Raw genomic sequence first — 16,201 nt, 5'->3', positions numbered from 1 at the left:
TGATTTATAGCGCAAGGGAGAAATTAAAGCTAGAAGGATACAACTCAGAGGCCTTGAACAGGACTGGCTAAATCCTAGCAGGAGGAATAGAAGGAGTAAGTATTTAATAAGTGAAATGCTTCCTTTGCTTAAAGGTAGGAGAGCTGTAGCTCTGAAACCTGATAGTTTCCTGGCAGTTCATCCTTGGATAGTTGCAACTACCACTATACAAGATGGAATATGCATTCAGTATTCAAACTCACTGTCTCCATCTTGTCATTTACATACCACCCAAAATACATAAGTGTACACATATACATAAGAAAAAAAAATTTCAATATATCAATGTATTGGTATCAAGACCTCCTTACCCTTTAGCCACTTCTCCAAAAGAGCATATGTAATCCAGTAAATACGATTTCACTGTTGTTAATAAGAGGTTACAGGCTTTGAATTGCTCTGATCTGGGCTTACCCAGCGGGGCTGAGCTGGGTTTAGCCGGCGCCCCTTGGCCAAGTGCCCATTGCCCAGCCTGTCTGAGCTCCAGCTCTGTGAGTGCCGCTGGGGAAGGGGCTGACAGCCCCAGGCAGTCCCTGCCAGATAAACGGCCCCCAGGGATATCGGGGGCCTGCAGGTCAGCTTTCACCCCTTCCCTGGGAACAGGGGGAAGGCAGCAGGCAGGGATGGGAAGAAGTAATAATAGCTCTAAGGAGACCCAAAATTCAACAGGAAGAAAGCATCCACATCATGTTTCTCCTGCCACTCTCACCTTGAGCATCCTCATTGTCCTCCTAGTGAAAACCTCAGGATGCTAAAGAGCTCATTTTAACTTCTCTCTCCCTGATTTTGCCCAGGGAAGACTGTGGTGTCACCTTTAGTGCCCAGGGGAACATTAAAAGAGTGATAAGAACATCAGAATAAAGGGATAGATACTAGGTATTTTTTTTCATACAATCATTTTAAACATATAATTCATGAGGCTTTTCCATACTCATTATTCGGTTTGGACTATTAGAGTTGTTAAAGTTCATTGAACTAACAGTAAATTCTTAAACTCTACCCATGTTCCCTGTTGTGCACATTCCAGTTCAGTGTAACAAGAATTCTAAAAAATAAAAATAGTAGTTTTATAATTATAAATCTAAGTTTTTCTTTCTTACACAGTGCAAACTGCAACAGTGTTATCAGATTTAACAATGCCAAGGTGCTTACATGAAAAGAGGCTTTATGTGCAGAGCTCCAGTGAAAGCTTTGAGGGCTGCCTACAGCACGGAAACTTTTGGAAGGATAGATGCTCTTTCTCTGTGTACAAGTTCTCTTTGGCCCATTAAAATATGTGTGAAAATTATGGTTGGAAAAAGTAAAATAAAAATCAAAGCAGCATTCCAGCTACAATTATGAACCTAGTGCTTTGGTGCTGAAGAAACAAGGTTAGTGTTACCACAAATCAAAGGTACTTCATTAGTTGCTACTTTTTATGAGGTTGCTGAGGCAAATTTTACAATACTGTTTTAAACATCATTAACTTCGTGACCTTACCATTAATGTGTTGATACACAATTCAAATTGCATTAGTGAGCTGAGTAGTTCCTAAGCTGGAAGTATATCTTCTCTCCCCCTTCCCCCAAGTCATTATAATAAGAACACACAAAGGCAAATAGGGTTCATGCAAAACTGAGTTTACCTCTGATTTATACCACATTTTTAATGTTTCCTTTATGCGATAAAAAAGCATTTGATACAAATTGGTCCAGGCTAGTGTTTCTGAAACATAACAGTACATCTAAAGAGGAGATAATGCAGCCATGAGGAATTCCCTCTCATTTATGAGCATAAACTCTTAAGCATACAGGTACTACATGCAAGTGCTTCAAAGGAAGGCATTTGGTAGCAATGTACATTTTGATTGCAATATTCTGGCAGAAGTACTAGTTTTACAACCTAAATGACCTGCCAACAGCACTGCAAGGAAAAAATAATTATAAGAAAGAATTATTATAATAATGATAGACCTGCACCTGTTATTTTACACTGCCAGCCAACCGCAGTTCCATTAAAACAAAACAAAAGTAGCACCAGTGGAGAATGAGATGCAAGTAAAGGTGGTGTGTTGATGGCTTGAGGCTTGGTGATCCATTTATAGGGTTACAGACTTTTAGTTTATCATGGAAAGGAATGAGTAATTTGGCTAATGCATGGAGGATTTCACCATGTCATTTACAACTGCTCATGTGTTTTGAATAACTATGTGTCAAACAAATGTTGTTTCTTAGTCGTTTTTGGCCAAGTCTTATAGTTTGGATGATTGTTTTCCAATATTTTGAAAATTTATTCTAGCTTCACTACAGCACCTTTCTGTTAGGAAACGAATAGTACAAAGTTGGCAAATCAAAAATTTCTATTCACCTTGATATGTGATTTGGAAAGGTTAAAAAAACAATAATCAAAAGAACAGAGGTATATAAACACACAATTTGAAGTCTGCCCTTGTTACTTCAATATGTAAATTGGGAAGGAAAACATGGGTCATGTTCATGCAAATTAGTGTAATTTTTAATCTGTTAGGTTTGTTTTTGCAAGGCAGAGGACATTAAAAAACTGTATTAAAGAGAAGGGGGGGACAACCTCATACAAGTACAAGCTGTTTCTATTTTGTAAGAATGAGACAAAATGAGCACATTTTTATTTGTCTTCACCTTACCAATATACTATTTTTCTCCTAGTCCATTTTAGTGTATCGTTAATCTTTAAAAGTATTTGAAAGTTTGTTCTAGTGTAAGTTTTTTGTAATTAAAACAGAAATATTTTAAATACTATTGTCGTAAAAGTACTAAAACCAGTGCTGATGCAAATTGTAAACAAGTCGAAGCAAAGCCCAAGTAATATGACAGAACGCACTACAGAAGATAAGACTGTCAGCTGCTCGGTAGCAGTTGTGATGCACTTTAGTAGTTTGTGACCTTTCCTCTCCTATATGACCACTCTCTCATTAGGAACCATTTCCTGAATTAATAATTTTGCTAGCTAAAAGGAAGGGGTTGTCATGTGTATCACCAGAGATTAAATGCAATCACAGTGTTCAGATCAAAGCCTACTAGAGTGCTCTCTAACCCTTTTTAAAAAACTCCTTTCAATGCACATTGGCTAAAGCTTAATGATATGATCCCTAATACTATGGAAACGGCTAAAAATTGTAATAGTATAATTTTAATGTTATATAATAGAGGGGGAAAAAAAGATTAAGATCATTGTAGAATAAAACACTGTTCTCCATGATCCACTGTTAAATGTTCACAAGCATACTGGTTTTCCACAGACCACTTCTTGGAAATCTGTGTTCAAGGAAAACCAGACAAACTCTGAGAAATGGTTCGATTAACAGGTGTGACTTGCTTCCCATTGAAGGAACAGTGTTATACACTAGCCACATATCAACCTGAAATGGTTCTCAAACACAAACTGATAACTCCACAGCCATAGACTCAGGAGACTAATAAGATTTCATGTCTTCAGTTATCGTACCTACTACTTGATTTGCTAATCTGAAACGACCACTTAAGCTTATAACCAAGCATTCGGCTCTTCTGAGCACTCATCACCTGAGCCTGGGATTTTGCTTCTGGCTGAGTCAAGCTATTTTCTCCACCCTGCTTCTCTGCTGTCTGACATCTTATCATAGGAAAGTTTCCATGGCAGCCCGCATAAGGTGCAATTGAGCCTTGCCATTATACTTGATGTTTTTTTCTTTAGAGCTTCAACCCAGACTGCAATGTCATTTGTCAGGAAACTAACCACAAGATCAAAACCAGTTTTGGACATTTGGAATAGCTTTTGTGCTTTAGCTGTCCTCCTCAAGCAAAAGGAGAAAACTTAAAAACCCAAACAAAAAAACAAACCAACCAAACCACAAACAAACAAATAAAAAACCCAAAACAAACCCAAACAAGCACCAAACTAGGTGCTTGTTATATGTGGCTATAAACTCCTTATTTAAAAACAAAACACCGGTATATTATATTTTTCTGGGCTTTGAGTGTTTGAGAAAAAGTTTATTATTCCATCCCAAGGCCTGGAAGTGATAAACTTAAGATGCTTAGCAATTTTTACAAGTTCATAGGTGACTAAGTGAAGAAGAAGAAGAAAAAAAAAAAAGAAAATAAAAAAGTAATACATCTAAAATATAACCCCTCTGGAAAATATTGAGAGGAGGTAGATCCTGCTGTGTTAAGCCCCTCCTCCCAAAAAACCAAAATACTCCCCCCCCCTCCCCAACAAACCCCACACAAACCAATCCCCCACCCCACAACCCAACGCCAGCTAGTCAACATCTCCTTGTGCATGGAGACAAAGATTTGCTTAGAATAATGAGGTTTCTAGCAAATAAGTAATTCATTCTGTAAAAGTTTTGATACCTGGCTGGTTTTGTCATCCTGTTAATCTGCAGAATGCTGTATATATCATTGGACATATATAAGAACAGTCGTAAGTTTCTTCCCCCTCTCCCACATAGCAGCTGAACAACAGACTTTTCTTTAAAGCACATAACAGCTAAAAAAATCCAACAGCCCACAGCTTGATCTGAATAGTTGGCAAGGCAGAGAAGAGGGACATGAAAAACTGGACTCCATGAAAATAGCACTGGTATAAAGGCGAGACTTCCATCCTCATCTGCATGTATTTTTCCTCCTAGCCTCATGAGAGCAGTTTGTCTGTCCACAGATCACCCTCAATATTATTACCCATATAAAGAGTTTTCTTACTGATCATCTCAGCAATTAGTTTGCTGGGATGAATATACCAAATTAAAATATAACAAGTGATGAGTCTAATGCTACAGGAATTGAATTTACTTTGGAAATATATTGCCCTGAAGCAATACACGGAACTCTATGGAATAAATCTGTGCACATTCTCTGCAAGCTACAAAGACTACACCAGTATTCAAGGTTTAAACCAGAGAAGAAAATTAAGCTGACACCATTGCCTTCAGCATTTTCCCTTATTTGAATACCAATGAGTACACTCCTAGAGTCTCATTATTCCCTTGGCAGGACTTCCACTACCATTTACACATGAGTAATTTCTTTTTATGGACCCAATATCGTTTTGTTCAAAACACATTTATCATTACAAAATGTGATACAGTAGGAGCAAGCAGCAAGTGCTTCTCATCAGCATTGTCTTTGTGAAACAACTGCACATGAAAAACAGCTAGTATGTGAACCTGAAAATGCTTGTTTTACAATATCCTGCAGTTGCCAGGGGCTTGCCATAATGAACTTACTTGCTCACACAGTTGAGTATTGTGTGCACAGAGTCTTGTACAGCACATATTGAAGGTTCAGGGTGAACTAAAATCTGTAACTGAGATAATTTTATCACTAATATCTCTTTACTATAAGTAATACAACACTCAACACTTAATAGATCTTATTAACTCAGAGACAAAGTATTCTCTCTCATAAATCAGAACTTTTGAGGTGATTTGTAAACTATTCCCTAACTGCATATGCACACATATTTATACTTTAGCACAACTTTTTGACAAGGCAAATCTGAATGCAGACACAACCCTTCAACTGGAACTAAGTCTGTCTTCAGCCTCATTTACACTGGTGCAATTTGCCCAAGTGGGTAAAAGGAAAATAAATAAAAACAGTAGGAAGGTCACAAAGGAACAGACACAGATATTTCACACACCCCACCCCACCCACCCCTGCATGCAACAGTATGTTCACTGTTTTCTGATGGAAAAAACCTATAAAAACCCTGTAGAAAGTTAGGTGAACAGGGTAACCATAGCCCCACTGCACACTGTGTCCTATAAGCAGACTTAGAAATGCTTTATCAGCCAGAAGAGCCACTGTTATTCCTCACCTGGCCTGTGGCATATGAAAGCTCAATGATTCTTTTGGCTCGGCCCCATTGTGAGTTCGGGAGCCAGGTCAGTGCCATCTCGCTTGCTGGGAGCAGAAGGCAGCATTCTGCAGAAATGCTCCTCTGTGGCTTGGGCTAAGAGCACGCGCTGTGCCTGGCATTACCAACAGGCTAGCTACAGGCTTCTCAGCCCCCACCGCCAGCATGAGTCTGGCTGTTCAAATCCTGAACAAGAAATGCCAATTAGTTTATTCTTATATCAAAGTCCTTACACGCCAGCAAGACTTGTTTCTCACTCTGCTTTTACTTCTTTATCAATTATCTACCAAGATGGAGTAATCAAAGATAGTAGGAAGCACAGAAACAGCAGAAGGGAGGGAAAAATAAGGAAGTAAAGCGACAAAGAAGCTACATGCGCAAAGGACCCATGAATCACTTGTTCTCAGGGTACAATTGTCCCAGACCTCTGATTTCCTAGAAGACAACTGCTTACTGCTTGAATTTACTTGGTTATCAGGAATCATTAGTGGACAAATGGTTTCAAAATTTTCTAGTTCTTAGCATCAGGTGTCGGCGGTTGTACCCAGAGTTGCCATTATGCTTCGTACATTGAGCCATCCTTTCTCCGCAGGTGACAAAAGCTTCCAACAGCGAGGCACTAATCATTGTAGAGTAACCATAGCACAAAGAAACCACCACATCCAAAACTTGGTAAGCCTAAGTGATGTTCTATCAAGGCCCAGAATAAGTAGTCTGTGTCTCAGAGAGAAAGAACTTGAGTGACTGCGATCCAGCCCAACATCTAAAGAAACTTGGGTCTTTAGGTTAGTCCCCTAACATAAGCCAAAGGAACAGAATGCCCAAGACCACTATAGTTTGTAAATTGTGACATTTATATACTCTTATGGGAATGGTGTCTATACAAAGAAAACTGGTAGTTTCGATGGGAGAGAATAGGAGAACATTGCCAGTTTACGTTAGGAGCATTTCCTAAAAACCTATTTCTCATTATTTCTGTTTGTATTTCCCCCAGATGTGTTCATCCCGATTTGCATTTCTTTTAGTTCATGCAGTCAAAAGCTTGTCTTCTTAAACAGTCATTTCTGCAGCATTCATACATACCAATGGATCTTTGCAAACAGCCTTTCAGGCAGTTCAAGTCTTTACTGAAGTGTTAACACACAGGCTGGCTGTGCCGGAGAGGGCTTTGTGGCAGGAGTCATATAGAAGTGAACACCCAGGTTGTAAATCGTGTAAGTGTTCAGATTTACTTAAACTGGAGTGGGGCAGGGGGAGCAGCAGATCCCCGGGGTTATTTGAATACAGCTATTCAAGCTCTGGATAATTAAAGTATCTCATTTCAAAGGTTCATTGGTATTCTCAATACCAATGTAACTTAATACACTACTTAAAAATGAAATCCAATTGCAATGTTGCAAAACAAGATGGAAAACAGCTCATAGAAATTCAATCAAAAAATCAGTTTGGAATTGCTATCGCAATAACTTCTCCCTTCCCAGTAAGGCTAAAGCTGGGGACGTCCTATGCCTTAATTGCTGAGAAAAATTAAATTACAGTCTTCCCTTCACTAATAGGTGTTTACACCTAGGACTTGAACATCTAGGCAGGCTACTTCAGCACATGCTCAACTATCCAGTTTCAATGTAGCAAACAGGTTTATAAACTATTGATAAGCCTATAAGAAACATACAAAGTTTAGATTTACTGACTAGAAAGAAGGCAGCTGAAAAGGTTCAGAAGGGCAAGAAAGTCTGAGGAGCAGAACGTCATCCCATATAGATTTCACCATCCATAAGCACCATCAGACACCTCAAAGAATTGATAACACTGATATTTAAAGGCCAAGGCAATACTGCCAGCTGAATAATCTTCCATTTTCTATTAAAAAAACCCCACCAAAAATAGATCATTTCTGGGAAGCACAGGCAGTTGACTTTAATCAAGAAAGACTAAATTATTAGAAACAAAATAAGAAACCTTCTAAGTTTTCTTGAAGAAAGATTCACTGAAAAAAAGCAGAACAAAATGGTTTCCTGGGTTATATCACCTACATGCAAGCTGCTTAAAATCTTACGTACGCAAGAAATGAAGGACTGCCCACCAGAATGGTAATGAGAACACAGAAAGGCTGGAGGTGCTGGACATCCACAGAAAAGCATTTCTGGTTTAAGCTTAGTACAGTCTTAATCACCTGCTGTAGCCCACTGTTGCCAGTAAATTGTATGCAGAGAGTATGCATAAGTGCTCTTCCAAATAATAGCCTTAGGCCTCCTTACTGGGGAAAAAGTGAAATTTTGATAGAGCCCCAATTATTCTTCCCTTCATCCAGTGATGGGTATTTTCAGATCAGAATTATGAGAGATCAAAAACTTCCAATCCAACATTTTCAAAACAAATTATTACCCTTAAAAAAAGAAGTATTATAAAAAGGGAACTAACATTAAGAAAATCAGAACTACAATCTCCAAATAAGAAAGATCTTCTTATACTGATTGAATATTTTAGTTATTATTTTGGTTTCTCATTTTGCTGAGAAAACCAGGAAATTTCATTCCTAGTTCAACCCACATAAAATCAAATATATATGTATATGTATTTCCATAACTACTGTGCCAGACTGGAAATGAGTCACTTGATACAATCTAGACTGAACCTTTATTTCTGGGTGGCCTGCTAATAGATTTTAAACATAGAATTTTAGAAAAATAAGAGAGTTCAGTCACAACAGCTATATTTATGGATGCAAATTTGTGTTCATTTTGTTAATTATCTATTAACTGGGGTTGAAGTGCTGTGCAACATGTCACTATTTGTCTGCCCTGTATCAGCCTGTTGTTTGAGAGCGCCATTTTTGCTGTAAGGCTCCAAATCCATTAATCGTCTCAGCTATCTTGCAAAGTTGTGAACTGATTGTTTACAATCTAATATTAGGTGAGTCCTTTAAGAGTGTATAACAATATTTGCATAGAAACATGGTTTTGAAGCCCAGACCAGGTAGGATGTTAAGATCTGCACACAAACTCCACCCACCATCTCTGTATCAACAAAGACTTATCTGGGCAGTCCATGCTACAGATTTTCACTTGAACTTTATGTAGGTTACCCAATTTTCCCCCAGACTTTCCTTTCTAGCTTTAATCACTTGTGGCCTTTAATCACTTGCCAAACCACTGATTTCCAGAACTGGAAGGACTGACAGATTGCTCCTCTTTTAGCCTGCAGTTCTTCAGTATTACCAAGTAATACAGAGTACTCTTGATTCAATAGGCATATTTTCCTATCAGCTATGCACATTGACTTAAGATTCACAGGCAGTGGATACAGGAGACAAGATGAGTATTTTAATTAAGTTAATCTTTTCTGTTAAATTGATGGTATGATAACTCAAAGAGGAATTGGAACCTCTGGAATATCCATAAAATATTCACTGATGGGCTAATGAACAACAGTATATTACAAAAAAAATTACAGATTTTCTGACACATTTAGTTATTCTAAGATGATTTAATGAAAAAAAAGGCCTACGTTGCATAGCATTTCCTCATACTGAAGAAAGATCTTAACACAAATAATTTAAAATGTCAACAAAAATATCACATACTCAAAAAAAAAATCGAGTTCCTCTTAGATGGGGTAATAATTGAGGGGAAAAAAAACCCACTATCATATGATTAGTCATGAAATGAAATATTCTTTTTTATTATTTTTGAAAGTTTCTATTGAAGACAGATATCTGTAATAGACACCTCTTTCTGTTGAGAACGTTTACTGTAAGTCACCTTTCCTTTTACACCTAGAAGTACAAGGTTACTTATCAAAGACTAAAGTGTTCGAAAATATTTCGGCTATCTGATGGAATGAACAAGTGTTACGTGTTACTTTAATTACCTAGAAATGACAATTCTGAGCTGCAACAATATTATATGGTCAGGTAAATTAAATTACTTAGGAATTATAAACAAACATTCTGAGCTGTTTATTAGATTAGGTTTTAATTGTTTCCCTAACGATCTAGCATTTAAGATGACATTTTTATTAGCTAATAATACAAACGTTAATGACATTCTGCAAGGAATATGTTAAGTTGTTTTAACTGAATTTACCACATTTTTGTCATTTTGATTGAGTAATTGCTCTTATCTTAATTTTAAATACTTACCAATGTGATTACCCATTGTGATATCTGGTAAACTTTTTTTTGTTGCTGTTTTTAACTTCAACCAAGAAGGAATACACTTAAGGCACAAATAAGATTAAAATTAGAAAGGCAATATATCACTAAGATTTATTTCCTAGCTTTTTTATTATTAAAAAAAAAAAAAAGGCTTCAAGTAGGCAACTAAATGAAGCAGCTAAACACATCACTGAATTAAACAGTTCTTTCCTTACTCCTTCTTGTAGTTCTCTGTTCACAGAAAGGTGCACTTTCAGAATAATGCCATGTAACCAAAAGCATGTTAAAAAACCCAAAACAAACTCATAAAGGATCGGTTACAAAGCATATTTTACTTCTGGAATAAGTAAAAAAAAAAAAAAAAAAAAAGAACAGCTGTAGAGTAAGTCATGCATTTAGTCTTCCAGAAATTAAGTATTTTATATTACAGTGGAGTTAAAACAACAGACTCTTAAATCCATCCCTGTGCAGAATTTGTATTCAATTCTTCGGTGTTCAAACACAGCCATAGAACACACACGGTAACTTTTTTATAGTTTTGGAAATCACTGAGTGGAAATCAAAAGCAAAATAAATTACAGTATTTCTTCTGTGATCTTTTCAGTATAATATTTAGAAAACGTGATGCATATATGCAAGATAAATCAGAAACAGGGATGCCATATGAATGGTGCCAAGTCATCTTTTTTGTTCAACTATGCTCCAGGAACCACTTGTTTCTTATTTCAGTCTTTTTTGAAAAGTTATCACCACCACATGTTGTTAATATCAGATTAGCAATAACATTAACAGTAAAAATATATATTGCTTTTTAATAAGGAAAACATATTCTGATCATATAGGAACACTGATCACCTGTGGCTGATGGTACTAGTTTGAGTTGCCAAGTGCTGCTCCTGAGTACCAGCTTGCCAAGTCAGACTTCCAGTCTAGACCCTTCACAAATACTTAAAGCCGTGTCCACTTTGGGCTATTTGACAAAATTAGAGCAAGTCTGCTGTGACTGCTGAGACAATACATTTAACTGCTAACCTTAAAAAAAAAAAAAAAAGAAAAATCAGGACAGAACCATTTATGTCTAGCTTACTTCTGAATAAGAATATCACACTTTAAGTTTATCATGCTGTCATCTGTGCTAGCATTTCTGTGTCCTTACCTGGTTCACCTGATAATTTTAGTGCAGTCAAACCTGTAGTTTTTTAGACTGATTTCCCCTCCCCTTTTCAGCAGAAATGGTAATGCTTCCCTGCCCCATGAGGTTGCTATAAAGGACATACCTCAAAAACACAGTAGGTACTACCATAGAGTCAGGTTGGATAGATAAGTTAATTCTATAGAAACTATCCTCTCTGTATCTGAAATAAATACAGCTTTTGTACTTTGAGGTCACATGTTTCATGAAATTTTAAAAAAACAGAAAATCTTGAAGGCTGCTTACTTAATATTACTGGTTATTAAGTTGGGAGTAATTAGTTTTAAACTGCACAAACTGTGAAATCACTTCAAGTTGTTTTAGTAATCTTATGTTCCATGATTAGGCAAATCATACTGCAAATATGTAAGACTCCAGACATAAAAATTTAAGAGGCATAGACCAACAGAACATTCAAAGTTAGTTATTTTCTTCTATTTTGAGTTGGGGGGGGGAGGGGGGGAGGGGGAAGGGACAAGAAGAGTAGCCACAGACCTATTTAAAGAGGTAAATACGAGACTGTAGAAGGTCTGTCCATGGAACCCTGCAGGCTCTTTATAACTTTTGAGTGAGATGACAGAGCTTATTTTGCTCATGTGTAAGTGCCCAAGATGCAGATTCTAAAACTACTGAGTCACTGAGAGGAGGAAGAGTGAACTAGTGAGAGAGAGGTTTGGCCAGGGTCAGAGAGAAAGAGTCAGACAGACCTCTTTTATTAAATGTTATTATCGCAGTAGCACTTGAAGGCCAGAAACCAGCATGAACTCCCTTGTGTCATATACTATAAATAAGCAAACCCTCTGAAAAGAAAACAATTCTATCTAAGAGAAAAGACTCAAGAAAATACCTTTGCATTTCCTTTGGTTTGCAAAGTCTTAGGGGAAAAAAAAAAAAAACAACAGCTACTCAAGAGCATCTTTAAGAGTTCCTGTTATGACTTGAAAGTGTTCTGTAACAGTTCTCTGTAAGAGCGTTCTCTTGTTTTGAATGCATTAATTTTGCTGTATTTGGCTCTCCTCTTTTCCTATGACAAAAGCTGAAAAAGCTCAGACTAATTCAGATGGAAGATGCCACAGATTCAATGCAAGTAATTACTAGTCACTTCAGACGTACTGCTACCTAGTTTCTCTATTATTTCTCATGTTTTATTACGGGGAAATCAGTCCTTGAAAAACTGCTCTTGAGGAGCCTACTACATACTTAAGAAGCAGTGAATAAAGGTCACTGAGAACTAGTTCCACTGATGTTGCAGCTAGAAACACTGATGAAATCAGCTATAACATTTCCAAAGTCTTGCCATGGGCCTATTTAGGCTAACATAGGCTTGCACCCTAGTATGAGCTTATGCATAGGCTATCATCATCAGGTATTGTGTTGATAGCTGCAGCTGTGGAGAACCTTTTGCTTATGTATAATTTCTATAATATAGAAAACTTCTATGAGTATACTATTAGGTTGTCAAAATAAAACTACTATTTATATGAAAGACACAGAACTAGGATGAACCAGGGATTATATAGGTAGGAGAGCACTAACACTGTAAAAGTCAGTAGCCCACTGAGACAGCCAGAAAGAGACAGACACATACAGGGAGCTGAACCACCCATCAAAATCCCCCACCCATATTAGTATACTGTGGTGCTTCTGCCTCATTAATGAAGAACATGAACATTTGCAAAGGAGCACAGTGGAAGGAAGACAATCAGGGCTTCCAGCTGAACTTGCACTTTACACTGAGTAGACATGCTCTGGACCAGAAAGACAAACACTCACACAGTCAATTAGAAATGGGAGGTTTACTGAGAAACAGCTGCCTCTTGCTGCTAACCAACTCTCAGCAGAGTCCAACGTAGCACATACCAGAAGACCAGACACAGACACAAGTTTGGTATGTTTGCAGTAAGCCAGGAATAAGCTCTACATCAAAGAAGAAAAAAACACCTCCTAACCACATACATAAACCCTACAACCTCAGCCACTTGGGAAGAAAAGGAGGTGGGAGGGGAAGTCTTTCATCAGGAAAGGAACAGGAATTATTGTGGTCAAGTGCAGTTATACCCTCAAAGAAAAGTGTGATTTTTCTCCTAAGTAGAAGCTCAAAGAGTTGAGATATTTTTCCTTAGCTAGAGGCATCTACTTTCTCTACTACTTTGTAACATTAACTACCATTTTACATGAACTATACATCTCCACTAAATTCATCACAAGTGAAGAAGTAGTTGGCAGACACCAACAAATCCAAGACATTGGAATAAACCCTGGAGAAAAATAATGGTTTTACTTTGAAATGCTTGAGAAGAAAGAAATTCCATGCAGTGGGAAATTGTAACATCATATGGCTGACTGATATCACCATCCTCAGAAACAGCTGCTGAAGACATGACATGGATATATTTAAGACAGAAAGACATGGATATATTTAAGAGAAGGTACAATTACAGTCCATCAGAGCAACAATAATTTTATACTCCTGAGGAAAGGGACAGAACAGATCCTGTCTCTTTCACTTGCTGGAATCTCTACTGAGCATTTCTTGACAGATTAATCATAGTCCTGCTGCGCACTGGAAAAGAGACACATTTGTGGGAGAGGAGAAATCTGAGTGTGAATGAAATATTATCTTGAAGAGGGTAGGGCAAAGGACTCCAGCAAAAGTTAAATACCTTTTCCAAGAATGTCAACAGCTGGGACTCTGGAAAAAGAGACATGGGGCAAAGGAGGCAGTGGGGGAGAGAAAAGAAAAAAAAAAAAACAACAAAAAAAGCAGTGTACTATGTGACATACCACAAAGAAATATTTTCTTCTGTTTGAAGGATTATTTCAACCATCACAGGATGACCTGAATGGCCCATCTCCATCAGTACCCTCAGAAGAAGAAAGCTGTAGCATCATTGTTCTGCTGAGTTACTAAAGCCATCCTTATATATTATTTAAAAAAAAAAAAAAAAGCGATAAGGAGGTTGGAAAAAATAAAAGTGCCCAAGTCTGTGCATTAAAGCACATTTTAGTGAATGATACAATGCTACTGCTGGCAATGGGCGTTCAGTCATTCACTGATCAATATCAAATAGCTGTCAGAGTCTTTCAATCAAACATTTAAAGAGCTTGAGAAAAAAAAAGTGTCAGCTTTTAGAGACAAATGAGGCTGATATCACTATGGCAACCAAAGTCATCTTTCATGCATAATGCTGGGGAATGTTACTATCACATGAAGGCTATTGTCACTGTATTAGATCACAGTTTTGGTCTTTATTTGTCAAAGAATAGTCAGATGCACCAGAAGGATGCATCTAAATAGTACAATAAGGCTTAGAATGACAATAGTGAGCAATAACTACTTACATCAGCACAGTGGCAGGTCATTTCCTAGTTGGACATGTTACCAAGAAGTCAGTAATTCTACAGTAAATAATGCTGCCCAATAACATTAACTAAATCAATGGCAATGCAGCATACCTGACAGCAGCAAACCTTTAAATACAAGGGGGAGGACTGGGGGGGGGGGGGGGGGAGGGGAAGTTATTTCCAGCCTTACTGTTTACTGTGAAGATACTTATCAATCACAGGCATCATGAAGACCACTTTCTACTTCCTGTAAATTTTTCCATTAAAATTGTGACAAGAAACAAATACTCCTTGAAATACACTGTCTGTCACCACACACTTTTAAACAGCAAGGACAATTTCTCCTCCTCTAAAACTATTTTTTACCTTCAGCGTAATGAAATGGCTTATAGACAAAGAACAGTACCTGGGCAGGTCGCAAATGGAAGCGGTAAGGACTATCTACTTGCAACAGAGTCCATTTGGCTGCTGACTTTCAGCAGCCTGCAGTTTTAAGTATTAGAAATTATCATTACCTTAAGGGAAATTACACTGGAAGTATAACATAAGGGGAAAAAAACGTGTCAACGTGTTTTCTGATATACTGAAACTTCTAACTAAATTTCTTGCCCTGTGTAAATTCAACAAGTCAGAGTCATACTGTAGAGAGACATGAAGACACTTATTTATTTATTTATTTATTAAAGTTATTTGGGTGGACACACTCGGTGTGTCTAAAATGCATATCTACTAAGAAACACTGGAAGCTATCAGTTTTGAGGTAGTAGTTGTCACACTGCCTAGATGCCTCAGAGAGAGAAATGGCTGATTTTCAAGATTTCTATAGTATTTTTAGTCCAAGCTGTGATATCATCAATATTATATAAGCTGCTAGTAGTTTTGAGCCATAAAAACTACCTACTTACATTTGTTATATGAGACAACACGTTAGGTGAAATAAGCTGTCACTTATAATTCCAACCTTGGATAGCTCAAATCCATTTAAGTATTCAGTGCTTCCCCAAGCTATTCCCTCCACTGCCCCCTAAACAGCAAAAGCAAATCCTCTTGGCTCATTTGTCAGATTAAAAAAAAAAAAAAAAGTTTAAAACCCAGGCTTCTCAGAGGCTAAATTATCACATGCTGTTGCATTAATTAAGGGACACACTTCAAATGCTTCTCCAGTTCTGGGTGACTTGGAAGCACAAAAGGCCCTGCAGGCAGCTTTTCCAACAGTTATCTCACTTTCTCACCATGCCAGTATCTCCTTTATCACACAAATGCTCCTTTTCCTCTCTGTAGTGGATTAAAAACTTATCTCTCTTGAACAATGGTACAAGATCACTTAAACAGCCTAGCACCTCTTCCCACTGCCTTCCCCCAGCCACAAAGACAGAAAAACATTTGTTGCTATGGATTTAGAGGCAATGGGTAGAGATTTAGCTGATCATCATTTACTAACCCATAAAATAAGTGTAAAGTCTAGGGTCTGAAGTAAACAGAAAAAAAAACCAAGTGCATAATGTAGCTGACCTTGTGGACTTTTTTAGAACTGAAGAGAGAAAAGGCAGTGCAAGATCAGTATTCAGTGCCAACAACTAAGGTGGGAAAGAGAATACTTTGCTTTAGATTTG

Source organism: Gymnogyps californianus, chromosome 1 (genome assembly GCF_018139145.2).
Source record: "Gymnogyps californianus isolate 813 chromosome 1, ASM1813914v2, whole genome shotgun sequence".
In the NCBI taxonomy this organism is placed as follows: domain Eukaryota; kingdom Metazoa; phylum Chordata; class Aves; order Accipitriformes; family Cathartidae; genus Gymnogyps; species Gymnogyps californianus.
Note: the sequence above shows the minus strand (reverse complement) of the source record.